Genomic DNA, 12,687 nt, shown 5'->3' on the forward strand with positions numbered 1-12,687 from the left:
TTAGCATTGCAAAAAAAAGAATAAAATACCTAGGAATAAACTTACCTAAGGAGGCAAAAGACCTGTACTCTGAAAACTATAAGACGCTGATGAAAGAAATCAAAGATGAGACAAACAGATGGAAAGATATACCATGTTCTTGGGTCGGAAGAATCAATATTGTCAAAATGACTATACTACCCAAGGCAATCTACAGATTCAGTGCAATCCCTATCAAATTACAAATAGCAGTTTTCACAGAACTAGAACAGAAAATTTTAAGATTTGTATGGGAACACAAGAGACCCCAAACAGCCAAAGCAATCCTGAGAAAGAAAAATGGAGCTGGAGGAATCAGACTCCCTGACTTCAGACTATACTACAAAGCTACAGTAATCAGAACAGTATGGTACTGGTACCAAAAAAACCCCAGAAATATAGACCAATGGAACAGGATAGAAAGCTCAGAAATAATTAATCTAATTAATTAATAATTAATTAATCTATGACAAAGGAGGCAAGAATATACAATGGAAGAAAGACAGCCTCTTCAATAAGTGGTGCTGGGAAAACTGGACAGCTACATGTAAAAGCATGAAATTAGAACATTCTCTAACACCATACACAAAAATAAACTCAAAATGGATTAAAGACCTAAATGTAAGGCCAGATACTATAAAACTCTTAGAGGAAAATATAGGCAGAACACTCTCTGACATAAATCACAGCAATATCTTTTTTGATCCACTTCCTAGAATAATGAAAATGTAAACAAAAATAAACAAATGGGACCTAATTAAACTTAAAAGCTTTTGCACAGCAAAGAAAACCATAAACAAAATGAAAAGACAACCCACAGAATGGGAGAAAATGTTTGCAAATGAAGCAAACGACAAGAGATTAATCTCCAAAATATACAAACAGCTTGTGCAGCTCTATATAACAAAACAAAACAACCCAGTCAAAAAATGGGCAGGAGATCTAAATAGACATTTCTCCAAAGAAGACATACAGATGGCCAAAAAGCACATGAAAAGATACTTAACATTGCTAATTATTAGGTAAATGCAAATCAAAACTACAATGAGGTATCACCTCACACCAATCAGAATGGGCATCATCAAAAAGTCTACAAACAATAAATGCTGGAGAGGGTGTGGAGAAAAGGGAACCCTACTACATTGTTGGTGGGAATGTAAGTTGGTACAACCACTACGGAGAACAGTATGGAGGTTCCTCAAAAAACTAAAAATAGAACTACCATATGATCCAGCAATCCCACTCCTGGGCATATACCTGGACAAAACTATAATTCCAAAAGATACATGCACCCCTATGTCCAGAGCACAATAGCCAACACATGGAAGCAACCTAAATGTCCACTGACAGAAGAATGGATAAAGAAGATGTGGTGCATACATACAATGGAATATCACTCAGCCATAAAAAAAAAAATGAAATAATGCCATTTGCAGCAACATGGATGGACCTAGAGATGATCATACTAAGTGAAGTAAGTCAGACAGAGAAAGACAAATATCATATGATATCACTTATATGTGGAAACTAAAAAAAATGATACAAATGAACTTATTTGCAAAACAGAAACAGACTCACAGACTTCGAAAGCAGACTTGTGGTTGCAGGGGTGAGGGTGGGGGAAAGGTAGGGGGGATAAATTAGGAGTTTGGGATTAGCATATGCACACTACTATATATAATATAGATATTTAACAGGGACCTACTACTGTGTAGCACAGGGAACTCTACTCAATATTCTGTAATAACCTATATGGGAAATAATCTGAAAAAGAATGGACATATGTACATGTAACTGAATCACTTAGCTGTAGGCCTTAAACTAACACAACATTGTAAATCAACTATACTCCAATATAAATTAAAAATTAAATTAACATAAATAAAAATGAATATCAACCAAAAAAAAAAACATGCTACAACATGACAAGACAGATTTCCATGTAATTTTGAGTTTGTGACCAATTGCACAACAAACTTGATAATTCTGGCAAAGTCAAATTGCAAAAGAACTGTGCCTAGAATAAAATGCTTACCCACCACATCTGGAGTACCCATGCTTGGGACAGTCTGTCTCCAGAGTTGCAGAGCTGGAGGGCTGACAAAACTTCCTGAAACGACCCTTTGAACAGGGTTCTCCACAATTTCTTGGCATGCACACGTGTGTGTGTGTGTGTGTGTGTGTGTGTGTGTGTGTGTATTTCCTTTCTAGCTCGGAGCCAGCACAGTGTACCAGACTAGAATCAGATCCTTGGGGCCACTGAGGTCCTGGCTTTTGTCAGTTACCCAAGAAGAGATGACAGAACTCTGGAGAGGGGCCAGCAGTCTCAGCCAGGCCTGCATGTGAAATAGGGCACAAGACCTGCTTCAACCTTTGAGAAGCTCTGCCAGGCAGGGCCAATGGCAAATAATGATTCTGCTTTGGGCACAGCCGGGTAACGTGTAGACCTTTTCTGAAGGTGAGGGATGCATCAGGGTTCTAAAGGTGCAGCCCTCTGTCTCAGCAATCCCACTTCTTCTAACAATTTATCCGAAAGAGGGACTTCCCTGGTGGTCCAGTGGTTAAGACTCTGCGCTTCCCAACCTAAATGTCCATCAACAGAGGAATGGATAAAGAAGATGTGGTACATATATACAATGGAATATTACTCAGCCATAAAAAGGAATAAAATTGGGTCATTTGTAGAGACACGGATGTACCTAGAGACTGTCATACAGAGTGAAGTAAATCAGAAAGAGAAAAACAAATATTGTATATTAACGTATATATGTGGAATCTGAAAAAATTGGTACAGACAATCTTATTTACAAAGCAGAAATGGAGACACAGACATAGAGAACAAACATATGGATACCAAGGGGTAAAGTGGTGGGGGTGGGATGAATTGGGAGATTGGGGTTGACATGTATACACTATTGATACTATGTAGAAAGTAAATAACTAATGAGAACCTACTGTATAGCACAGGGAACTCTACTCAATGCTCTGTGGGGACCTAAATGAGAAGGAAATCCAAAAAAGAGGGGATATAGGTATACGTATAGCTGATTCACTTTGCTGTACAATATAAACTAACACAATATTGCAAAGCAACTATACTCCAATAAAAAACAATTTTTTAATTAAAAAGAAAAGTAAGACATGATGCAATAGGAAAACTATTGACTTGGGAGTCAGAACAAAAGAACAGCAAAGCCACCTGGGAAAAAAAAAAGACTCCGCACTTCCAAGGCAGGGCACATGGGTTCAATCCCTGGTTGGGGAACCAAAATCCCACATGCTGCATGGCGCAAGCAAAAAAAAAAAAAAAAAAAAAAAAAAGAATTTAACCAAAAGAGAACTCTGCACAACTGTGAAAAAACAAGCCTAGAGGTCTGTCCTGAGTTGTTGTTTATGCTGGCAAACAATGGTGAAAACCTTACTGTCCACCCATGGGGGACAGAGCCATAAAAAGGGCCCAGTCACAAGAAAGGATGCTGTTAACCATTTACATAGTGGCTGGGTAGCCCTGTCACTACAGACACGGCTTGTGCAGACCGAGGCACAAAGCTCAGCTGCTCGTGGGCACTAAGCCCCTTGGTGCCCCAAGGTTGGCACTGTCTCTGAGCCCATGGGCCAAGGTGGTGCCGACAATCCTGAGAGAGAACTGCAGAAAGTGGGGCAGGGGGGGAGGGCGCCGCCATCCTCGCCTTTCTGGGGGTCTCTGAGGGGTTGCTCTCCAATGGAGGATTCAGAGCAGGCCACCTGCCTTTGATCTGGCCTTCTAGTCCCGGCTTTGACCTGCTCTCCTGAGAGACCTCTGACAAGGTTCTCAACCTTCTAGGCTGGGCTTTGTGGGGGTCAAATGAATAATGCTCCGTAGCTGCCACTGTCTGTTCACGGAGCTCCATTAAGCCACGAAACCAAACAGAGTTATGAGTAAAGTAGTCATAATAGGGGCAGCCACCCATCCTGAGCGCTTCACGTGGGTTATCACACACTGAATCTCCCACAGACACTGGGGGAGTGGGCTTCATCACCACCATCATCACCATCACCATCACCATCAGTCCCACATCACAGAAAAGAAAACAAGCCTGAGAGGGGAGCCCCTGTCCCTTTTCAAGTCACAGGCAGGACCCGCCCAACACAGCCACATTCTGGGAGCTAAAAAGTCACCCGAGTCAGCACATGGAAAGGGTACAAGGCACCACCCAAGGCTGTAGAGGCCAAGAAGTGGTAAAGTTCAGCTGCTTCCCTGCAGCCTGGCAAAGCCTTCTCAATGGCATAGCAGCCTGATCGCCCAGCGCTGGGGTGGGAGGAGGGGAGTTTGGGGTGGTGGCCCAGGTAGGAAGGGTCTGGTCAGAGAGGTAGCCGGGCTGGGGAGTAATGGTCCAGCGAAGAACCCTGGGCAGCTGCCCCCTCCCCGCATAGGAACCTCACTGCCCACCTCCAGCCCAGGCCACCCATCCTCCCAAGATGGTGGAGCAAGCTTCCTCACAGCCCCAGGAGCCCTGCCTCCTGCCCCCGCCTCACCCATCACCCCTCACCCAACCATGAGTCTCACTCTCTGGGTTCCAGGCACCCAGACCACCTACCCTCCCACCCACCCTGGTCCTTTGCACGTGTGCTCCTTCTTCCAGGTATGGGGTCCCCACCTCCTTGCACCTGGGTCACTTCTCACCTTCCCTCAGACCCTGCTCAGCCAATGCTCCCTCTGAGAAGCCTTCCTCAGCCACTGGCCACATCCATCCTGGGACTTCTCTTTGTACCACTTACTGAGACCTCAACCCTAAGAGTGAAATGAGCTGTCAAAGGCCCATCGCCCCAGCCAAAGGCTCTGTGGCCTTGCCCCCAACGCGGAGCGTGGCACTCTGTAATGCTAGCTGAGTAGACATAGGATGGGGACAGGCCGGCGTGCAGCCTACAGCTCCCACACCTGGGCAGTCTGAGGTGCGGACACTGAACTGAGACATCTGTGCTGGGGCAGAGAGAGGTGCCACTTAGATGGGGCACAGGGAGGGACTTCCGTGGTGGTCCAGTGGTTAAGAGTTCGTGCTTCCACTACAGGGGGCAGGGGTTCGATCCGTGGTCGGGGAACTAAGATCCTGCGTGCCACAGCAAACAAATAAAGTAAATTAAATTAAATAAGGGGCACAAGGAACATTCTGGATCCTGACCAGGTGATGATCACCTGGGTGCATATACAGATAAAAATTCACCATCAGTACACTTTACTGTATGTTGTAGCTTAATTTTTTTCATTAAAAAAAACTCATTTTCTTCAAAAGTCAAGTTTCTCTTCCTAAAACTCTCATCTCCCACATTTTGGCGCAGAATAAACAAATGAATCAGAAACTCTCCCCTCTTCTCTTGAATTAGCTAATCAGTTGCTACCTCGGAGATAACTCCAGCTGCTTGGGCAGGGCCCACTTGTCCTTGCACCCTCCTGGTGCTGAGGGTGGGACACAGGACAGGGCAGAGACTGCTCAGAATGCCAAGAAAACCCCAGGGAGGAGTCCCAAGTATGATGCCAACCACAGGCCAGGCTTTTGTCCCCAGCTCTGCCAGGACTTCTGTGTGACCTGGGCCGGGGGTTTCCTGTTGGCAACAGTGGGTGCCAGCCTCTGCGGGGGCCTCTGATGTTTGCAGCTCCTCCCTTCTCGCCTCTGCATATGTCTGAATGAGATATGTGTGAATGAGAGAACACAATGAAATATCCTCACCCAAAACTCCAGACCTGAATCTGCTCACACTTCTAAATCCACCGATTTGGAGGAAATTCAAAGATCAGAGGAACGTGGGATCCCACACACAGAATCCAGGCCAAGGGAAAGCCCGACATTTCTTCAACAAGTTCAAGTGAAAAAGAAACAAGGCAGAGAGAGATGGAAGGAAATCCACAGATCATGAGAGAATGACGTGTGGATCTCACTCAGGTCCTAGGAATTTGAACAGTGACTGGATATTTGAGGACATTAAGAAGTCATTGTTTGTCAGATGTGACACTGGTTCTGTGGTAACGTTGTTTAAAACGACAGTTTCAGAAATACCTACTGAAAGATGGACAGAAAAAAAAAGCAATATTTGGGATTTGGTTTTAAAAATCCCAGGGATCTGGGGGGCAGACAAAACAGGTTCACCCATGAGGGGATGGGATATGGAATTCAGTACTCTCTTCTGGCTAATTTTGTGTGTGTTCCAAATTTTCCACAACAAAAAGGGCTTTCGTTGTTGCTATCTGTTTTAAATCTCAAATCTCTCTGCTAAAGGACTGAGGGAATGAAGGCAGAGTGGGAGAAACTGGAGGCCAGGAGCCTGATCTAGGCTGATGGACTCCACCCTGTTCCACAGAAGTCGGGGCGTCCAACAAAGGTTTGCTACCCGCTTCCTCCTTCAAGCACATTTTCAACCAGCTTTTAAAACCTCGATTAAAAAACACCACCTCACACCCAGATGTGAAGGATTCAGGCTCTGTGGCCAGGGCCAACCCACATGCTATTTTCGACTGTCTGCGGAAGATAAGCACAGAATCAAAAGGCAGGGTTTAGAAACGTTTCCAGCAATCTGACACAGTGACTTGATGTCTGCTGCATCTCCTAATAAGATAATGAGCTTCAATGTGATGTATCTTTGTTTTTACTGTAACAACTTTTATTACATTTTTTAAATCAACCCATGTGAGATTAAAATTTAAAAACCAAACATGGTCTTGCACCACAGGGAGTGTGAGATGCACTATTATGGACTGGACATCAATCCCCTAGAGGCCCAGACCCGTGCTCTGAGGTGACTTGTCCAAGGTCCCAGGACAAAGCGTCCCTTCCCACCATCCGAGGCACCGACTCTGGCATCTGCTGCAAACACAGGGCTAAGCAGAGGGCAGAGAGCAGCAGCTGCCAGGACTGCTTGATCTTTTTTTTTATTTTACTTTTTATTTTTTTTAACATCTTTACTGGAGTATATTTGCTTTACAATGGTGTGTTAGCTTCTGCTGTATAACAAAGTGAATCAGCTATACATATATTCCCATATCCTCTCCCTCTTGCGTCTCCCTCCCACCCTCCCTATCCCACCCCTCTAGGTGGTCACAAAGCACCGAGCTGATCTCCCTGTGCTATGCGACTGCTTCCCACAAGCTATGTTTTACATTTGGTAGTGTATATATGTCCATGCCACTCTCTCACTTCGTCCCAGCTTACCCTTCCCCCTCCCCATATCCTCAAGTCCATTCTCTATGTCTGCATCTTTATTCCTGTCCTGCCCCTAGGTTCTTCAGAACCTTTTTTTTTATTAGAGTCCATATAATATGTGTTAGCATATGGTATTTATTTTTCTTTCTGACTTACTTCACTCTGTATGACAGACTCTAGGTCCATCCACCTCACTACAAATAACTCAATTTTGTTTCTTTTTATGGCTGAGTAATATTCCATTGTATATATGTGCCACATCTTCTTTATCCACTCATCTGTTGATGGACATTTAGGTTGCTTCCATGTCCTGGCTATTGTAAATAGAGCTGCAATGAACATTGTGGTACATGACTCTTTTTGAATTATGGTTTTCTCAGGGTATAATGCCCAGTAGTGGGGTTGCTGGGTCGTATGGTAGTTCTATTTTTAGTTTTTTAAGGAACCTCCATACTGTTCTCCATTGTGGCTGTATCAATTTACATTCCCACCACCAGTGCAAGAGGGTCCCCTTTTCTCCACAGCCTCTCCAGCATTTATTATTTGTAGATTTTTTGATGATGGCCATTCTGACTGGTGTGAGGTGACACCTCGTGAAAGGATGCTCAACATCACTAATCATTAGAGAAATGCAAGGCCTGCTTGATCTTTAATCCGTGTTCACTCAGGCACTACGACAGGCTCGGAGACACACTCCTCCGAAGGCCAGCAAGGTCCTGGAGGTGCTAAGCGACCCCCTGTCGAAGCGCCATCCAGCCACGGCATGGCAGGGACAGGGACGCCAGATCACACCTGGGAGCAGCCCTGCAGGTAGCCAGCTCATTTTCTTTTATAAACCAGCGGCGAGATATGAGTCAGCCAACTTTCCCACACATGCCCGCTACTGTGTCCCTTTCAAGCTTCTGGAGGGGCTTAGCGGCAGAGGGCCTTACGGACTGCCAGGTGAGCTGCTTAAAAACGCCCACTGCTTCCCTGTGTCAACTACGAACAGCTCCATCACTGAACGAAAGTGCAGGAATCAATCAGGCACCAAGACTAGTGTAGGACATCAACCAGCATCCACGGACCCTGGTTTCAAGTATCACTGATGGAGAGATAGGTGGCTGCCCCTTTGCCATGAGTCCCACACATGCCCACAGCTCTACCCCCTGACATCTCCAGTAATCCTCCCTCAAGCTCTGGGAGGCCGACTCTGTCACCCACATACAGATGCGGCTTTGAGAGAAAAACAGAACCAGCCTCCTCTCCATTCTGGACCTTCTTCCAGGTGCCAGTGTGACAGCGCATGTGAAGATTGGTGCAAGTACACACGGGCTGTGGCCTCATGGGGTTTCGCCCTAGGAACTGGCAGGGGTAGTGTTAACATGGACTTAACACCGTGGCCTGCGTCTGTGGGCCTTCCTGGGCCAGCCCTCCTCACTGGAGCAGAGAAACCGTTTGCGGCTCCACGGCCCCACTGAGAGCAGGGGGCAAGCTCTCAGTGTGGCCTCAGGGTCCCTGGCTCAAAGCAGGCATGGCCACGGACTCTGCAAAACTCAACCAGCTGGAGCAGAACACTGGGTGGCGGGGGGAGGGTGGTACCGAGGGCGGGGTGCTCCCAACAGCACCCGTCCCAGCTCGGGGGGGCTTCCGGGGCCCTGGGAGGTGGCCAGTGTTTGCCAGAAACTGCTTGCTCTTCATGAGACAATGGGTCCACTGTGGACTGGCTGGGGCCTTGATTAATATTTGAAAAAACAGAAGAAGTGGAAAATTCCACCTGTGTGGGTGGAGACTGGGCTTGGGACATGTCAACAACCCTAATGGTCTTGTTCCCTTGCTGACGCATAGGACAGAGAAACAAAGGTCTGACAAAAGCGACAGCCTGCGGGCATCGCTGCACTTGGGTCCAAAGGAATTTCCCTATTTGGGCCGTGGAGATCATTTGTTTATTTCTTGTCCCACCTCCCCTGCCCCTAAATTTACACAGCACTTTTAAGTCCTTCAGCTTTTTCCCACCTCTTCAGAGTCTCCCAACAGCCCTGCCAGGCCACGAGGGCTGATGTCAGCTTCATGTTATGGATGGGGAAACTGAGGCCCCAGGACAACCAGAGCCTCATCCGAGGCTGGCACTGGGGAGTAACTAGCACGGCCAGGGATCTGGAACCCTGGTCTCTCCACCCCCCAGCAGCGGCACAGAACCTGTCCCAGGGGTTCTGGGGTCACAGCCATGGGTACTAGACAAAGTGGTCTTCCAGACTCCAGGAGAGGTGCCCTTCACCCCACCAGAGGAGGAAGAGGAGGAAGAGGAGGAAGAAACTCAAACCAGCTCTCCTGGGCAGGCAGGCTTTGGTGCCGGCCTAGGAGGAAGGTACGCACTCATTCATTCGTTCATTCAAGCATTTCACAAGCGCCTCCTAAATACCAAGACTTGAAGGCACACTGCACAGTGGCTCTTTCAGAAACCTAGACCCAGCAGAATTCATGGCCAAAGGGGGAAGATCAGAGCATCTGCACTTCCCTCACGGACTTGAGTCACCTCACTGCCATTACACTGTCTCATCCGCCCACTTTACAGTAAAGGAAACTGAGGCTCTGAGAAGGGCAGTGACTTCCAGAGGTTACAGACAGAGAGGAAGCTGAGACCTCCTGACCCGCAATGGCCCTGCCTCCTGTTTAAAGCCACGACACTATTGGACTTAGGCATTCAAACAAATGGTGTTCCTTCCAGCAGGCCACCTCGGAGGCTGCATGCTTAACCAACAAGGCCCTCTTGTGGAGGGACACTTTTTGGAAGGAACTTCTGAGCCAGAGCAGACCCCTTCCCCCCGAAAAGACAGGCAGGCACACCTCGCTGGCCCACAGAGAACACCAGCTGTGGCTGAAGGGCTCTCCTTGGGACTGCCCACTCTGCAGTTCTGCCGTGGGCATCAGAGAACCAGGGCCAGGGCAGTGTCACCTCTGTGCCCACACACACGCAGCCCTGGACCCAGGGCACTGGGGGATCCCTCAGCCTGTGTCCCAAGTCAACGGCCAGCACCTGCTGCCCAGGTTCCCTCCTCCTACCCGAAGCCCAGCCACCTCGGCACCATGCTGGCCTCACATTTCCTCTCTCCTTTGCCCACCAGCTTCTTCCCCTGGAGAAACGATCTTAACCTTGCCCTTTCTTGAAAGAAAACCACCCCACTCCCACCTCCAAACTCCTCCTCCCCTGCCTGTCTCACCCCTTTTTGCCAAGGACCTAAGCCAGGGGCCCACCTCAGGCCAGGCCACCCCTGGCCCCTCTGCCTCATCTGACACCTCGGCTGCCCCCTCACTCTCGGGTTTTCCTGGTGCAGGCCCTCCTAGCCTTCACCTCCAGGGAGTTCTCCTTCCCCGGGGACCTATCCTCCTCCCTTCTCTACCACCCCTATAAATGTCTGACTCACAAACTCTATCTCCAGATAGAGGACTAACCTCTGCATCCCTGGTTGTCCCCAAAGCCCTCACACTCAACAGCCCAAGCTCCTGCAGCAGGGCCTGCTTTGGGGCCAGCTGTAGAGCTGGCACAGCTCGAAGCCTGGCCCACAGGGACTCGGCTATTTGTCCAGTGAACGCATTTTGGTTAGCACCTGCCTCCTCGCTGGTCTCAGAGGGACTGGCCTCCCACAGCCTGGCATAGCCACCCAGGTGGGCTTTCTAAAACTGAAAACTGACCACCACCAAGACGTCTGCCGTGGTTCCTCTGCACCATGGGATAAAGTTCACGATCTCAAGAGCTGGAAAATGAGGCTGTCTGCATCTGCGCTTCCACAGCAGGCTGGGCACATGTGCCCTGGAACATGCTCTCACCGCCCTCCTCCTCAGTCCAAAGGCACCTTTGCACCCCAGGGCTGGCACCCTGCACGTGTTTGCTCAGAAGAAAGACAACTATTAGAGCTGCAAATGATCTCTGGGACCCCAGGGCTCAAAGCAACTCAGAGAGGTTGAGCGAGGGGCCCAGGGTGGCCCAGCCCCAGGCATGGGTGAGGCAACAGCCTCACCTGAGCCACTCTCCTTGGTTAGAAACCAGACCAATCCTCTGGAAGCATCACCTGAAACCTACATGTGTGCATGCCACAGCCCCCAGCTCTAGCTGGGCCCACTCCATGCTGGCCCAAATCTTACTCAGGCAGGTGGGCCAGGCCTGGTGCACAGGACCTCAGCAAAAGAGCTGCTTGACTAAGTCAACCTCGCACCAGCTGACAATTTCATTCCTCCTTAGGCCTTGGTCTCATGTAAAGAATGAAGCTAACTTGGCCTACAAGTTTAAGGGACCTTGAGTTGGTCACCCCCACCTTGTCCTTTGCAAACCCAGGCAGCTGAAGCAGCAAAGTTCCAAGCACTCTGATCTGCTGTTGGCCCAGCTGATTTTTATTAACCTTCCCCCAAACCACCGTGCCTCAAAGGATGGTCCTGGTCCACCTGCGCAGAATTGCCAGCCATGTCAAGTTAAATGCAGATTCCGGACCCTGCTGGACCTGAGGGGCTGGGCTGGCTCTCTGAAAGGCGGGCCCAAAATTTGCATTTAACGCTGCTCATAAATCCTGAGCTCAAGGAAACTCAAAAACCCGCCTCCAGACCCAAAGGGTGAAGGCTTCCGCCTCCGGAGACTGAAGTGTTAGTGTCAGGCCTCATTTTGTGAAAACATACGTTGACCAGAACACCCAGGGAAAGGGAGGGTTTCTGTTACACGAATTACATATAACTTAGTTCCTACGAGGAACTAACTCCCGCGAAGAACTCAGTGAGGCTTTGCTCTCCCCGTCCCACTGTTTTAGTTTCCGGGGGCTCAGCCGTAGCGTCAGGTGGAGCCCCAGCCTCGGCGTCCGGCCGGGGTCCTCCGGACCCACCCGACCTCTCGGCCCGAGGCCGCTGGGGCCTCCGGGCTGCGGCCGGGGCCGTTCGGGGCGGGTGGACCCGGGGTCTAGCGCGTCCCCGCTACTCACCGTGGGCAGCTCGGCCAGAGTGCAGGGACGGTCGGCGGCGGCCCGGCCCCGCTACACTTTAACTGGCGGCGCCGGCGCTCCGCGCGCTCCGGGCGGCCAGGAGGGGCACCGCGGGCCTCTCGGACCGACCTGCTCCGGGAGGGGACCGGACGCCAGGCGGGCCCGCCGGGCTCGGGCGAGCGGGGCGTGCGTGCACTCGTGCACCTGGCTCACTGCTCGCACGGGTGCGCTGAGCCGGCGCGTGCGCGGTTGCTGGAGAGCCGCTCGGACCCAGGCATCCCTCACGGCCCCTGCAGGCCGGGGCACTTCTTTCCCTACCCAGGAAGGGCGCCAGGGGGCCGCCCCTACCTGGGCGGTGCTGGGGGAGGCGGAGCCCGGAGGTGTGGCCCCGGCCGCCGGGGTAAGAGCTTGGCCGAAGGCTGGCAGGGACTACGAGCGGTGGCGGGCAGTGGCCCCGCGATGCGCTAGTACTGCTGAGCCTGGCCGCGCTGTGCTGCGGTGCCATGCCTCCGGAGCCGGTAAGCCCACATCCGCGCCCCCTCCCGCTTTCCCCT

General features: G+C 50.0%; 1 protein-coding gene across 1 annotated transcript in view; it reads right to left on the reverse strand.

Moving 5' to 3' along the window:
- CHDH (choline dehydrogenase) overlaps nucleotides 1-12,482 on the reverse strand; it is a 77,311-nt gene extending 64,829 nt beyond the window's left edge. The window contains exon 1 of the mRNA XM_022572860.3: nucleotides 12,134-12,482. The gene's annotated coding sequence lies outside the window, so the exon portion shown is untranslated. The remainder of the gene's footprint in view (nucleotides 1-12,133) is intronic.
- Between the last annotated feature and the right edge of the window lie 205 nt (nucleotides 12,483-12,687).

The sequence above is a fragment of the Delphinapterus leucas genome, chromosome 10, assembly GCF_059928025.1.
Source record: "Delphinapterus leucas isolate spDelLeu-1000000601 "Yukka" chromosome 10, BTC_Dleu_Yukka2, whole genome shotgun sequence".
In the NCBI taxonomy this organism is placed as follows: domain Eukaryota; kingdom Metazoa; phylum Chordata; class Mammalia; order Artiodactyla; family Monodontidae; genus Delphinapterus; species Delphinapterus leucas.